Source organism: Manis javanica, chromosome X (assembly GCF_040802235.1).
Source record: "Manis javanica isolate MJ-LG chromosome X, MJ_LKY, whole genome shotgun sequence".
In the NCBI taxonomy this organism is placed as follows: domain Eukaryota; kingdom Metazoa; phylum Chordata; class Mammalia; order Pholidota; family Manidae; genus Manis; species Manis javanica.
Window position 1 is genome coordinate 93,356,819 of NC_133174.1, and position 16,695 is coordinate 93,373,513.

Consider the following 16,695-nt stretch of genomic DNA (forward strand, 5'->3'; position numbering starts at 1 on the left):
AGGCTTTTTTTTAATGGGTTGGGCGGCCCGGGGGGAAGAGTCTTGACAACGTTGCTCTTAAATTCCATTGAAAGAACGTAGATCCTCCCAAAGAAATCCTGTGAATGTGAACTTTAATATCGTACAAAGAGTAGAATATTGCACTTTACAAAAAATTAGGATAAATATTCCCCTCAAAATGAAATCGTCCCTTTTTCCTGACGTGCACAATTTTTCTAATGATTTAAATGTTTAGATCTAAAAATGAAATTAAGCAGAATAAAAGAACGGTTTTTTTGAAGTGAGCGACTGAAAATTCAACGGACAAGGACCACACCATATGTGACAATAGAACTGTGACCCACAGTCTTGTAGCAAGCAACCCAGGAAACCGAACCACAGCCTCTGCCGCAATCTTAACAACTTGATCAGTGACTGACAGCCTCTGTATTTTTTGCGCCAATACCAACTAGAGAAAGTAAAATATGTTCCCCAAAGCAATCACATTAAATATCTGGCCTCTGGTTACCCTGCCCCCAGCTTCTCTCCATGCCAACCGACAACCTCTAATCACTGAATACCTGAAGTCTTCCCTTTTTTTTCCACCCTGAAACTTTCCAACTTCCCTGCCTTTATGTTTATGCCAAACACAAGTGATGGCTGACTCCCTTGTTACAACAAACTCTGAATAAGTAGCCTCCGTTTCCACTTAAGCTTTTTCTGTGGAAGACCTTTGAAAATATAATAACAAAGAGATAAAGAAGGAAAACGTTGATAGATTTGATTACATAAAAACGTGTACCAGATCTCGTGAGGGACTGGGGACACATGGACTCTTCCCTGCTCTTGTTGAGTGTACTGATAAAAATTTTCTGAGGGGCATCTTTATGAATTGTTTAAAAATAAATATTTGATACTTTGTCTCAGTAATTCTACTTTCAACATTTACCCACAGAAATAATAAAATGATAAAATACATGTTTGAAAACATTATGTTTTAATAATTCCCATAACAATTGTTTATTATGCATTTGTTTTTGCTGCAACTGGGGCTACAGTAGTGATTGTGTAGGCTTTGTTTATAATGGGACATAACAATTGTTAATCAGTACAGATTTAGTTGCATAATCTTACTACATTTGTTTATCCTGGTTATCTTTGGATGTTTGATTTAGAAAAATAATTAACTCTTGTATGTTGGGTGCTTAATACACACTAAAAATAAGCTACAAACTCCATAATATCAAATTACCATGGGTGGTGGGACACAAAGGATAATGATAGGATATGGTGGTATTCCCGTCTACAGAATGCCGCGTATGTGCTAGGAACTGTGTTAGCTACCTTACCTGGTGTGGATTTTATTTAGACCTGATGGAGGAACTCATGCTTCAAAGAAACAGAATGATTTATAAAGCTACAGTATTAACTCAGTGTCATATACTGGAATAAGCATAGTAGGAGGAATAAAAGAAAGAAAGCCCACTAATGCATCCAAGTGTAAAAGATTTTACTATGTGATAAGAAACTATTTCTGGTCAGTCATAAAAAATAGGTTATTATGGATATTATATTTGTATAATTAGTTTTAAATTTGATTAAAGGAAAATGAAGATTCTTATTTTCTGACATACAATCAAATTATTTTCCAAGTAGGTAAGAATAATGAAATAAAAGACATTAGATTGTAAGGAAAGATGTAAAACCATCTCTGAGGATGATATGATCTTGAATATAGAAAATTCCAAGAATTCACTAAATAATTATGAGAACTAGTAAACGAGTTCAGCAATGTGCAGGATATAGGATCGATATACAAAGACCAATGTATTTCTATATGCTAGCAATAAACAATTTGAACAGGAAAGTAAGAAAACAATTCCCTTTAAAACAGCATCAACATGAGCAAATTAAAGATATTTAAAAGAAAATTAAAAATATATAAATAAATGGAAAGACACCCTATGTTCACAGATTGGAAGATTTAATATTGTTAAGATGAGCAACATTTCTTAAATTAATCTACAATTCAACACAGTATATATCAAAATCTCAGCTGCCTTCTTTATAGAAATGGACAAGCTTATCCCAAAATTCATACAGAAATTCAAGAAACCCGGAACAGACAAAATAATCTTGAAAAAGAAGGATGAGATTTCAAAACTTCGAGATTTCAAAACTTACTATAAAGCTTCAGGAATCAAGATTTTGTGGTACTTGCATAAGGACATATAGACATATAGAATTCAGTCTAGAGATAAACCCTCACACTTACAGTCAATTGATTTTCAATCAGTGTCAAGAAAATTCAATGGTGAAATAATGGTCTTTTCAACAAATGATGCTAACACAACTAGCTTTCCACGTGCAAAAAGTGACTTTGAACTTCCACCTCACAGAATATACAAACAACTCAAAATAAATCAAAGTCCTAAATGTAAGAGCTAAAACTACTAAACTCTTAGAAGAAAATATAGGTGTAATTCTTCATGACCTTGGATTAGGCAATGGTTTCTTAGGTATGACACCAAGAGCTCAAGCAACAAAAGAAATATAGATAAACAGGACTTCATCAAAATGTAAAACTTTTGTGATTCAAAGTACACCATTAAGAAAGTGAAAAGACAACCCATAGAATGGAAGAAAAATTTTGAAAGTAATATATTTGATAATGGATTTATACCTAGAATATATAAAGAGATATTATAACTCAATGAAAAAATCCAATTTTATTTTTTTGGAAAGACTTAAGAGGCTTTTGAAAATTGAAATATATTTGGCAGAACACTGTAAATTTTAGGTATACAACATGTTGATTTGGTACATTTATATACTATAATATGATTGCCATCGTAGCAATAATTAGCATCTCTATCACATCTCATAATCATTCCTTTTTTAGTGGTTGAAATAATTAATTAAGATCTAGCCTCTTAGCAAATTTGATGATTATAATATAATGTTGTTTATATTCACTATACTGGCATTAGATCTCTAGGACTTACTAGTTTTTTTAGTTTGTCCCTTAAACAGCATCTCTCCTATCCCCCACTCTCCACCCCTAGTAACCACCATTTTACTCTCTTTTTTTTTTACAAGTTTGGCTATTTTTAGATAACACATATAAGTTATGTCATACTGTGTTTGTTTTTCTCTGTCTAAGTTATCTCCTTGTATAATGTCTTTGAGGCCCATCCATGTTGCTACAAATGGCAGGATGTCCTTCTTTCTCATGGCTGAATAATATTTCATTGTATATATATACTGTCTTCTTTATCCTATTCATCTCTGCACGGCAAAATAAAAAGTCAACAGAATGAAAAGGCAATCTACAGAATAGGAAAAAATCTTTGCAAATCTTATATTGGATAAGGGGTTAATATCCAAAATATATAAAAAACTCATATAACTAAATAAAAACAAAAAATCCAGTTAAAAAATGGGCAGAGGAACTAAATAGACATTTTTCCAAAGACATACAAATGGCTAACAGGTACATGAAAAGATGCTCAATGTCACTAATTATCAGGGAAATGCAAATCAAAACCACGATGAGATGTCACTTCACATCTGTTAGAATGGCTATCATCAGGAAGACAATAGATAACAAGTGTTGGTAAGGATGTGAAGAAAAAAGAACCCTTATGCACTAATGGTGGGAATGTAAATTGGTTCAGCCATTATGGAGAACAACATGGAGGACCCTCAAATGTTTATTAAAATTTTAATTTTTTATAGATTCACCATGTGATCCAGCAATTCCATTTCTGGGTATATGCCCAAAGAAAATGAAAATAAGATATTGAAAAGCTACATGTACTCCTATGATTATTGCAGCATTATTCACAATAGCCAAGATAGAGAAACATCCTAAGTGCCCATCACCCCAATTTTGAAATGGATCTGAATAGGTCCAATAGATCTACAGAGGATTGCAAATAGATTTGCAAGGATCTGAACACATATTTCTGCAAAGAAAATATGCAAATGGATAATAAGCATGATGTTCAACATCATTAGCCATCTGGGAAATGCAACTCCCAAGCCACAGTTACCTCATAGGATAGGCATAATAAAAAAGGCAGATAATAACAGGTGTTAGCAAATATGTAGAGAACCTGGAACCATCACACAGTGGTGGTGGGAATGTCAGATGGTACAGCCACTGTAGAAAACAGTGCATCTGGCAGTTTCTCAATATGTTAAATATTGAGTTATGCTATGACTCAGAAATTCCACTTCTTGGTTAATACCCAAGAGAAATGAAAAAATATGTTCACACAAAAACTGGCATGAAAATGTTCCTGGCATCATTATTCATAATAGTTAAAAAATAGAAATATCCCAAGGAGCCATGGGTATACAATGGGGAAATTCTTCAACAGCTGGTGTTGGCAAAACTGGACAGCCAAATGTAAGAAAATGAATCTGGATTATTGTCTAACCCCATGCACAAAAGTAAACTCAAAATGGATCAAAGACCTGAATGTAAGTCATGAAACCAGAGAACTCTTAAAAAAAAACATAGGCAAATATCTATTGGATGTAAACATGAGCAACTTCTTCATGAACATATCTCCCCTGGCAAGGGAAATAAAACCAAAAATGAACATGTGGGAATATATCAAACTAAAAGCTTCTGTACAGCAAAGGACATCATCAGTAGAACAAAAAGATATCCTACAGTATGGGAGAATATATTCATAAATGACAGATCCGATAAAGGGTTGACATCCAAAATATATAAAGAGCTCATGCACCTTGACAAACAAAAAGCAAATAAGCCCGTTAAAAAATGGGCACAGGATCTGAACAGACACTTCTCCAAAGAAGAAATTCAGATGGCCAACATGCACATGAAAAGATGCCCCACATCCCTAATCATCAGAGAAATGCAAATTAAAATCACAATGAGGTATCAACTCATACCAGTTAGGATGGCCAACATCCAAAAGTCAAACAACAACAGATGTCGAGGATGTGGAGAAAGGGGAAGCCTCCTACACTGCTGCTGGGAATGTAAATTAGTTCAACCATTGTGGAAAGCAGTATGGAGGTTCCTCAAAAAACTAAAAATAGAAATACCATTTGACCCAGGAACTCCACTCCTAGCAATTTACCCTAAGAATGCAGAAGCCCAGTTTGAAAAAGACATATGCACCCCTATGTTTATTGCGGCACTATTTACAATAGCCAAGAAATGGAAGCAACCTAAGTGTCCATCAGTAGATGAATGGATAAAGAAGATGTGGTACATATACACAATGGAATATTATTCAGCCATAAGAAGAAAACAAATCCTACCATTTGCAACAACATGGATGGAGCTAGAGGGTATTATGCTCAGTGAAATAAGCCAGGTGGAAAAAGACAAGTATCAAATGATTTCACTCATTTGTGTAGTATAAGAACAAAGCAAAAACTGAAGGCACAAAACAGCAGCAGACTCACAGAACCCAAGAACGGACTAACAGTTACCAAATGGAAAGGGACTGGGGAGGATGGGTGGGAAGGGAGGGATAAGGGGGAAAAATGGGCATTATTATTAGCACGTATAAAGTGGGGGGGGACCTGGGGAAGGTAGTATAACACAGAGAAGACAAGTAGTGATTCTATAGCATCTTACTATGCTGATGGACAGTGACTGTAATGGGGTATGTGGTGCGACTTGATAATAGGGGGAGTCTAGTAACCATAATGTTCTTCATGTAATTGTACATTAATGATAGCATATATATATATATATATATATATATATATATGAATAAAAAGAAGAAAAATAAAGAGTCAATTCACATCATCCCTATACCCAATTCTCTTGACCCAGGGGCAGAATTTCATTTCTATCATCATCATGTTTTGCATCATCATTATCATAACCACCAAGAGTGATTGTTGAGTGAGTACCCATGATGAAGTCTAAATGCCCTTTCCCTAACTCCTGGTGGTTCATCATCTACATAAGACGTCACTATCTATATGAAGTGTTTGCCAACCTCCTTTCATTATCATGCCCCCAGAAACCTTTTCAGACATTTTTGCCTAATTACCTTAAACCCTATTCTTCAGTGGAACATGAAATTTTTCATATTACAGATACAGTTTCTGTGCTTATATACTGTGGTCCTTTGGAAGTTCACAGACCATTGTAATATCTATGAAACCCTACCCCCCAAACCAATCCTCTGTTGAGGATGCATAGAATATTTTGATTAATGCAACTTGGGATCCCATTCCTGCTTCTTCCATCCCTATAGCTACACTAAAAATTGGTCTTAACTAGATGCCCAGCCTTGAAGAACAATCCATGAAGCTAACCCAAGCATTGATATGGAGCAATGCTCAGGTCCCTATTCCTGAAGAGATCTGTAGCCTTCCAAGTGCATCCCTCTCTGAGAGAAATCTCTTTTCCCTCTCTGTGTCCTCAGATGCCCTTTCCTCCCTACCAAGTACGAGTAGCCCAATCCTTTCCATAAGTTTCACAAAGGTTAGAAGAAACACAGGCTTCAGGCAGCTTCTGCTTCCAGCCCCTTCACACACCTCCCCTGAGGCAAGGGAAGTGATGTCAAGCCTGACCCTCTGCTGCAGTGAGGGAAAACACAAGAACACAGAGTAAACACCCCCACAGTACTTGTCCCAAAGCTAAAGCTCTACCACCAACAACTGAAAGTGCCCAGACTCACAGGTCCCATTCCTGTCTCTGGCAGTTGGTAGGGTGAGCAACCTCTTTGCCATATGTCTTTGCAATCAGGAGCACATGCTTTGGAGTCACATACATTCATGAACAGAGGATTGTGATACTTCACTAGCAACACTGTTGTGAGATTAAACAGTCACTAACATGAAGAAGCTGGATCTGGGCCCCTCTAAACAACCTGCTCCATAAATAGTCACTGTGTTTCCTTCTTGGATCAGGGAACCCATGTGTTCCTCAATCTGCCACCTCACCCAAGGGCTCCTTAACTAGCTTACAGGTCAGAATCACTTATGGTCATCTTTTTTAAACTGTCATATGAACTTCCTGTTTGTAGAAATAAGAATTCTGTATAAAAGGCCACTCAAGATACTAAGCTGTAATAATGTGGGCCTCAGAAAATGGTTATGCCCATTTGACACTCACAGTGTGTGCCACTATCCACTTACCCTTTATTCCACTAGCATCAGGTATTAATAGCTTAGCAGCTTTTGTCTTTATTGCCAATTCTGATCTCATTTTACCCGGACCAGGCCCATTGGAGAGTCATCTAAGAGGGTCAGTTGTTAAACTTAGATTCACAGGCTCCTCCCTCAGGGATGCCACATTTAGCAAGTAAATGTACAGGATGCCCAGTTAAATTTGAGTTTCAGGTAAACAAGCTCACATTGCGTGAGACATACTTATGCTAAAAATTATTCATTAGTTCTGTGGAATTCAAATTTAATTAGGTGTCCTGATTTTATGTGGCAACCCTACATAAGAGGACTCTATGGAAGAGATCCAAGGTGCTCTGATGAACAGCTCCAGCTCATCCCTCAGGCAGCAATCTGAACTAGTATCCCTGTGAGTGAGTTTTCTTGGATATCCCAGCTATTGGAGCCTCCAGATGACTGCATTACCAGGTGACAGTTACCACATGGAGCAGAAAAACTCCTAGCTGAGTCCATCAGCCCACAGAATTCTGAGAGATAAAAAAATGGCTATTGTTTTGGTGGTATTTGTGAAACATAAACGGATATCCAGAATATCTGGTTTTGATGTGCTGTCTCTCTTCTTCTGTGGTCTGTAATCATTGGATAAGATAGGATCCTTGAAGGTTGTAGGATTTTGTTATAATTTTGACTATGGTCAGTTGTTAAACTTAGATTCATGGTGTGTTTATGTGTGCATATAGATTTTGAACATTTCCTCAATTCTTTCTTGAAGAAAAGTTTTCATGTTGTATGATTTTCATCCTACTCTTGGAATTTAGAAATTTATTCTAATCCCCCTTCAGAAGATGAGCACCCACTGCAATCACGCTTGTTTAGGGAATTAGAGGGTATTGCTACACATTGCTCCCTGTGGTACAGGGACAGTCAAACCCTCAGAAGGTGGCTTGGTGAGTATACAAATTAACAAGGGGTATTTATTCATTTTGAGAAGTTCTCCCAAATGTGTCCTGAAACACTCCCTCCCACTACAGGGATAGCCTAGCAAGGAAGCCACTTGCTTTAAGTACACAATAGACAGGACTCCGTATCAGGCAGCAGATACATATGCATTGTGGTGCTTGACCATATGCTGTTCCCCCGCAGCAGTGCTGGGTGATGTCTGTCCAACTCTGGGGTTCACAGATAGGAAGCCCACTTTACTTGTGGTAAGTCTAGGCCACGTTCTCCTTATCATCTTTGTAAGGAATAAGTTGATGCATTTTCCTCCTTGTTCTTTTGTTTATTTCTTAGTTGGTTTAGAGTTCAGATGTGGAGAAGGGGTACACTGGGGGACCCTATATAAAAATCCAAGCATTTTGGGAACAGGAATAGTTTGGGAGTCACCAAGACACAGTTTTCTGGGGCAGAAGAGCTATGTATTTTAGACCCACTGCTGAGGGCCAAGGCAAATGTGCTCTGTAAGGACAGCTTGCTACAGGAGGTTTGAAGGGAGAGGGCCTGAGCGGTGCGCCCCATTTGTCCTTCCAGTCAAACTAATCAGGTAAGTGACTCTCGAGACAGAGGAATGAGGGGATAGGAAGGTGGGATGTGCTTGCTGGTGGGTGGCCCTCCACCGGGAAGAAAATATGTGAAATGTAGAAGAACTCCCCAAGAAAAAAGCGACATATACTTCACCTGACCAGATTTGTGTGTACTAAGTGACTGTGCTATGTAGGCCTGCCTCGCTGGAATAACTCTGCAATTTCTTAAATGACATTTTTCAGGTCCGTATCTAGTTCACTCAGTTACATAATTATGGACAGTCTCTTAGTTCTCTGCCTCAGATGGTAGACGGCTTAGCGTGGCCTGTGGTTTTACCATGTTCACACTCCCAGGCCAGCTTATCTCACAGAACCCTAGGACACCTCCCGGGGTCTCTGCGATCTGATAATAGTCCCCTACCGCCTCTTCAAAGCAAACAAGAATCCTGACGACAGGGACGTTCTTTCTTCTATCAACCCTGACAGAGTTCCACCAATTGCCCGGGTCCCAGTATATAGGCTTTAATTAGCATGTTTTTTTCACGTGGCAGCCTGAAAAGCAAATGTCAGTAAAATGCCAGTGGGTGGACGAGAGTTGCGGGGGCATTTCCGGTGCGAAGGACCGGCCTGCGCGACGCGATTGCCATAGAAACATGACGTCATTGTAGCGACTGTGACGACTTTTTAGTAGAGACACATGGCTCCGGGAGGAGAGCAGGTCCCGCCTTCACGGGTTGGGGACTGAGCTGAGGGTGCGGGGCTCTGTGTTGGGGGCTGACCGCCCTCCCGGGAGGTAGAGACAAGGGAACCCAGATTCAGGGCGTCTGTGTGTGCTTTGGGCCTCGCTGCCCCGGCTGGCTCGTCGGCAAAGCCACAGGTCCCACCCGGCCCCAGGGAGTGTGGGTCCTGCTCCGGGGCTGTCCAGGAGCCACGTTGCTACTAAAGGCAGGGGTGCAGGAACTAAGATATGTTACGCCTCTCTGAGCCCAGCTTCCGCCTCGGCGATATGGGGACGAGAATGCTTCACCCACAGCATCGCTGGGAACATACAGGGATACCGGTGAGCAGCCCACAGCCCTGTGCTCACAGCGGGATCATGAATGCCTTCATGAAGTCAGGCCACTTGGTTTTGCTTTTGAAGTTTCTAAATAGTGTATAGTCAAGGAAAGCCGAAGAGAAAGGCCCTGGAGAGAAGGTCCTTGTATCACGTGGTGGTTATCATCAGCCTCCAGTTGTATCAGTATCATGGTCACTACCCCAGTGCCTAGCATAGTACGGGGGCACTTAGTTACTCCCGGGAAGCACGGTGATGGCTGGATCTTTCTCTCCTGCGCAGCCCTTCATGCCAGTCGTCCAGCTCCTCTCAGGTGTCTGAAGGAGACCGGTTGTGAGGATCAGTGTCTTGATGGCCAGTGAAGCTCCTCCTCCAGGTTTTCACGGGCAGCAGTCCTCAGGAGATCCCAATACCTCATATCCATGGTGGGATACAACACCTGGCTAAAGTGAGTTCCCAGATTTGAAAAAAAGCGTGTTGTGACATAGTTCCTGTGAGGTTCACAAACGAGCCGAACAGTGGAGACGCTCCGTGGGTCTCATCCTGGGAGAAGAGGTTTAGCAGGTGGCATTTCATTCCTTCAGAAGCTCCATGCTGTGTAGTAACCCTGGAGGCCCATCTGAGACATGCCTTTTTTTTTTGTCAAAAAGCAATGAATTGTCTAGTTGGAGAAGGAAATGTGTCTTCAATGCATTTTTTAAAATGTGTCTAAATTGTTCTCACCGTATAGATAATAATTAGTGATTGCCTGTGCCTCTCAGATGGGTGTGGAAATATGAGGTAGTTAGATCTTCCTAGCAATATGACATTGTAGTATAGATGCTTCCTGGTGACCACGTTTATTTTTCACCATTATATAATGACATTTTTTGAAGAGCTAGAAATTTTCAAAGTGTTAGTTTAAAATATCAGTTAGTAGAACAGAATATTTAAAAAGTTGTTATGTTTGCCTTATTGTAATGGTACACAACCTAATTCCATAAGTAACCGGTTAATCTTCAATGTCATTATGATATTTTCCTGGAAATAAGACTTTTATTTCTGTAACTTGGAAGGAAACTGGCATCAACTTTCCTTAAATATTTGAATATATTTTATTGGAAATAATTATATCTATTTTGGTTACATGTAGTGTGGACCAATTTGATAAGACAGTGTGGATATGTTAATACTACAGGAGCATAATTATTGGACTTTCTCCTTGAGTAATCACATCATAGAATTATGAATGTATACATATATGTCAAATATTTTATTGAGGTATGGTTGACATACAATGTACTGTGCATATTTAAAGTATATGGTGTAGTAAGTTTTGATAGATGTATGCATCTGTGAATCTAATACCACACTCGTGATAATGAACATATCTGGCATTTCAAGAAGTTTCTTCATGCCCCTTTTTAATGCCTCCGGCTACCACTCTCCAGCCTCCCTCTTTTTGTCACACTGTGCAATTTTGGGTAATGACTGATGTTATGGCACTATAGATTAGTTTTCTTTTCCTGTGGTTTTATGTGAATGGAATCAATGTATATTCTTTTTTTTTTGTTATCATTAATCTACAATTACATGAAGAACATTATGTTTACTAGGGTACCCCCTTCACCAAGTCCCCCCCACAAGCCCCATTACAGCCACTGTCCATCAGCGTACTAAGATGTTGTAGAATCACTACTTGTCTTCTCTGTGTTGCACAGCCCTCCCAATCCCCCCCCCCATTATACATGCTGATTGTAATACCCCCTTTCTTCTTCCCTGCCCTTATGCCTCCCTTCCCTCCCATTCTCCCCAGTCCCTTTCCCTTTGGTAACTGTTAGTCCATTCTTGGATTCTGTGATTCTGCTGCTGTTTTGTTCCTTCAGTTTTTCTTTGTTCTTATACTCCACATATGAGTGAAATCATTTGGTATTTGTCTTTCTCCAATTGACTTATTTCACTGAGCATAATCCCTCTAGCTCCATCCATGTTGTTGCAAATGGTAGGATTTTTTTTCTTCTCATGGCTGAATAATATTCCATTGTGTATATGTACCATGTCTTCTTTATCCATTCATCTACTGATGGACACTTAGGTTGCTTCCATTTCTTGGCTATTGTAAATAGTGCTGCGATAAACATAGGGGTGCATCTGTCTTTTTCAAACTAGGCTGCTGCATTCTTAGGATAAATCCCTAGAAGTGGAATTCCTGGGTCAAATGGTATGTCTATTTTGAGCATTTTGAGGAACCTCCATACTGCTTTCCACAATGGTTGAACTAATTTACATTCCCACCAGCAGTGTAGGAGGCTTCCCCTTTCTCCACAACCTCTCCAACATTTGTTGTTGATTGTCTTTTGGATGGTGGCAATCTTTACTGGTGTGAGGTGATATCTCATTGGGGTTTTAATTTGCATTTCTCTGATAACTGATGATGTGGAGCATCTTTTCATGTGTCTGTTGGCCATCTGAATTTCTTCTTTGGAGAACTGTCTGCTCATCTCCTCTGCCCATTTTTTAATTGGATTATTTGCTTTTTGTTTGTTGAGGTGCGTGAGCTCTTTATATATTTTGGATGTCAAGCTTTTATTGGATCTGTCATTTACAAATATATTCTCCCATACTGTAGGGTACCTTTTTGTTCTATTGATGGTGTCCTTTGCTGTACAGAAGCTGTTCAGCTTGATGTAGTCCCACTTGTTCATTTTTGCTTTTGTTTTCCTTGCCTGGGGAGATATGTTCATGAAGAAGTCACTCATGTTTATGTCCAAGAGATTTTTGCCTATGTTTTTTTCAAAGAATTTTATGGTTTCATGACTTACATTCAGGTCTTTGATACATTTCGAATTTGCTTTTGTCTATGGGGTTAGACAGTGATCCAGTTTCATTCTCTTACATGTAGCTGTCTAGTTTTGCCAGCGCTATCTGTTGAAGAGACTGTCATTTCCCCATTGTATGTCCATGGCTCCTTTATCGTGTATTAATTGACCAAATATGTTTGGGTTGATGTCTGGAGTCTCTAATCTGTTCCACTGGTCTGTGACTTTGTTCTTGTTCCAGTACCAAATTGTCTTGATTACTATGGCTTTGTAGTAGAGCTTGAAGTTGGAGTGTGAGATCCCCCCCCCCCACTTTATTCTTCCTTCTCAGGATTTCTTTGGCTATTTGGGGTTTTTGGTGTTTCCATATGAATTTTTGAACTATTTGTTCCAGTTTGTGGAAGAATGTTGTTGGTAATTTGATAGGGATTGCATCAAATCTGTATATTGCTTTGGGCAGGATGGCCATTTTGACGATATTAATTCTTCCTAGCCAAGAGCATGGGATGAATTTCCATTTGTTCGTGTCCTCTTTAATTTCTCTTAAGAGTGTCTTATAGTTTTCAGGGTATAGGTTTTACACTTCTTTGGTTAGGTTTATTCCTAGGTATTTTATTCTTTTTGATGCAATTGTGAATGGAGTTGTTTTCCTGATTTCTCTTTCTATTTGGTTCATTGTTAGTGTATAGGTAAGCCACAGATTTCTGTGTGTTAATTTTGTATCCTTCAACTTTGCTGTATTCTGATATCAGTTCTAGTAGTTTTGGAGTGGAGTCTTTAGGGTTTTTTATGTACAATATCATGTCATCTGCAAATAGTGACAGTTTAACTTCTTCTTTGCCAATCTGGATTCCTTGTATTTATTTGTTTTGTCTAATTGCCATGGCTAGGGCCTCCAGTACTATGTTAAATAACAGTGAGGAGAGTGGGCATCCCTGTCTTGTTCCCTATCTCAGAGGAAAAGCTTTCAGCTTCTCGCTGTTCGGCCTGATGTTACCTGTGGGTTTATCATATATGGCCTTTATTATGTTGAGGTACTTGCCCTCTATACACATTTTGTTGAGAGTTTTTATCATGAATGGATGTTGAATTTTGTCAAATGCTTTTTCAGCATCTATGGAGATGATCATGTGGATGTTGTCCTTCTTTTTGTTGATGTGGTGGATGATGTTGATGGATTTTCGAATGTTGTACCATCCTTGCATCCCTGGGATGAATCCCACTTGGTCATGGTGTATGATCCTTTTGATATATTTTTTAATTCGGTTTGTTAATATTTTGTTGAGTATTTTTGCATCTACGTTCATCAGGGATATTGGTTTTTAGTTTTTTTTTTTGGTGGGGTCTTTGCCTGGTTTTGGTATTAGGGTGATGTTGGCTTCATAGAATGAGTTTGGCAGTATTCCCTCCTCTTCTATTTTTTGGAAAACTTTAAGGAGAATGGGTATTATGTCTTCTCTGTATGTCTGATAAAATTTCGAGGTGAATCCATCTGGCCCGGGGGTTTTGTTCTTGGGTAGTTTTTTGATTACCGCTTCAATTTCGTTGCTGGTAATTGGTCCGTTCAGATTTTCTGTTTCTTCCTTGGTCAGTCTTGGAGGGTTGTATTTTTCTAGGAAGTTGTCCATTTCTCCTAAGTTTCCCAGCTTGTTAGCATATAGGTTTTCCTAGTATTTTCTAATAATTCTTTATATTTCTGTTGGGTCCATTGTGATTTTTCCTTTCTCATTTCTGATTCTGTTGATATGCGTTGACTCTCTTTTTCTCTTATTAAGTCTGGCTAGAGGCTTATCTATTTTGCTTATTTTCTCAAAGCACCAGCTCTTGTTTTCATTGATTTTTTCTATTGTTTTATTCTTCTCAATTTTATTTATTTCTTCTCTGATCTTTATTATGTCCCTCTGTCTGCTGACCTTAGGCTTCATTTGTTCTTCTTTTCCAATTTCGATAATTGTGACATTAGACTATTCTTTGGGATTGTTCTTCCTTCATTAAGTATGCCTGCATTGCTATATAGTTTCCTCTTAAGACTGCTTTTGCTGTGTCCCACAGAAGTTGGGGCTTTGTGTTGTTGTTGTCATTTGTTTCCATATATTGCTGGATCTCCATTTTAATTTGGTCATTGATCCATTGATTATTTAGGAGCATGTTGTTAAGCCTCCATGTGTTTGTGAGCCTTTTTGCTTTCTTTGTACAATTTATTTCTAGTTTTATCCCTATGTGGTCTAAAAAGTTGGTTGGTAGGATTTCAATCTTTTGGAATTTACTGAGGCTCTTTTTGTGGCCTAGGATGTGGTCTATTCTGGAGAATGTTCCATGTGCAGTTGAGAAGAATGTGTATCCTGTTGCTTCTGGATGTAGAGTTCTGTAGGTGTCTGTTAGGTCCATCTGTTCTAGTGTGCTGTTCAGTGCCTCTGTGTCCTTATTTATTCTCTGTCTGGTGGATCTGTCCTTTAGAGTGAGTGGTGTGTTAAAGTATCCCAAAATGAATGCATTGCATTCTATTTCCTCCTTTAATTCTGTTAGTATTTGTTTCACACATGTTGTTGCTCCTGTGTTGGGTGCATATATATTTATAATGGTTATATTCTCTTGTTGGACTGAGGCCTTTATCATTATGTAGTTTCCTTCTTTATCTCTTGTTACTTTCTTTGTTTTGAAGTCTATTTTGTCTGATACTAGTATTGCAACACCTTCTTTTTTCTCCCTGTTGTTTGAATGAAATATCTTTTTCCATCCTTAATCTGTGCATGTCTTTGGGTTTGAGGTGAGTCTCTTGTAAGCAGCATGTAGATGGGTCTTGCTTTTTTATCCATTCTATTACTCTGTGTCTTTTGATTGGTGCATTCAGTCCATTTACATTTAGGGTGATTATTGAAATATGTGTACTTATTGCCATTGCAGGCTTTACATTCATGGTTACCAAAGGTTCAAGGTTAGCTTCTTTACTACCTTACTGTCTAACTTAACTTGCTTATTGAGCTATTATAAACACCATCTGATGATTATTTCTCTCCCTTCTTATTCCTCCTCCTCCATTCTTCATATGTTGGGTGTTTTGTTCTGTGCTCTTTTTAGGAGTGCTCCCATCTAGAGCAGTCCCTCTAAAATACCCTGTAGAGGTAGTTTGTGGGAGGCAAATTCCCTCAACTTTTGCTTGTCTGGGAATTGTTTAATCCCTGCTTCATATTTAAATGATAATCGTGCTGGATACAGTATCCTTGGTTCAAAGCAGTTCTGTTTCACTGCATTAAATATATCATGCCATTCTCTTCTGGCCTGTAAGGTTTCTGTTGAGAAGTGTGATGATAGCCTGATGGGTTTTCCTTTGTATGTGACCTTTTTTCTCTCTCTGCCTGCCTTTAATACTCTGTCCTTCTCCTTGATCTTTGCCATTTTAATTATTATGTATCTTGGTGTTGTCCTTTTTGGGTCCCTTCTGTTGGGATTTCTGTGTGCTTCCATAGTCTGAACAACTATTTCCTCCCCAGTTTGGGGAAGTTCTCAGCAATTATTTCTTCAAAGATACTTTTTATCCCTTTTTCTCTCTCTTCTTCTTCTGGTACCCCTATAATGCGGATATTGTTCCTTTTGGATTGGTCACACAGTTCTCTTAATATTGTTTCATTTCTGGAGATCCTTTTATCTCTCTCTGCATCAGCTTCTATGCGTTCCTGTTCTCTGGTTTCTATTCCATCAATTGCCTCTTGCATCTTATACATTCTGCTTATAAATCCTTCCAGAGATTGTTTCACTTCTGCAGTCTCCCTCCGGACGTCATCCCTTAGCTCTTGTATATTTCTCTGCAGCTCCGTTAGCATGTTTATGATTTTTATTTTGAATTCTTTTTCAGGAAGACTGATTAGGTCTGTCTCCTTCTCAGGGGTTGTGATTTTGGTCTGTATCAAATTCTTTAGCCTTTTCATGATGATAGAGATAGTTTGTGGAGCTGACGCAAGTCATGGCTGGGAGAACGTCCCTTCTTGTTCGTTTGTGGCCTTCCTCTCCTGGGAGAACAGTGACCTCTAGTGGCTTGTGCTGGGTAGCTGCGCACACACGGGGCTTCTGATTCTTGCCTGCTTGCTGTGGAGTTTAGCTTCGCGGTTGCTGTGGGCATGGCCTGCCTATGGCAGCTGCTCTGAATTGCTGAGCTGCATCAGAGGGGAAATGGCTGGGAGGCTGTTTATCTCTGTGAGGGGCCCCCGAGCTGCCC

The 16,695-nt window shown here is 39.0% G+C and overlaps 1 long non-coding RNA gene across 5 annotated transcripts in view; it reads left to right on the plus strand.

Moving 5' to 3' along the window:
* Window positions 1-9,322: 9,322 nt before the first annotated feature.
* LOC108407669 (uncharacterized) overlaps window positions 9,323-16,695 on the plus strand; it is a 75,715-nt gene continuing 68,342 nt past the window's right edge. For all 5 annotated transcript variants that reach the window (XR_012127252.1, XR_001855782.3, XR_012127251.1 and 2 more), the window contains exons 1-2: window positions 9,323-9,690; window positions 9,967-10,132. This is a non-coding gene — a long non-coding RNA (uncharacterized lncRNA). The remainder of the gene's footprint in view (window positions 9,691-9,966; window positions 10,133-16,695) is intronic.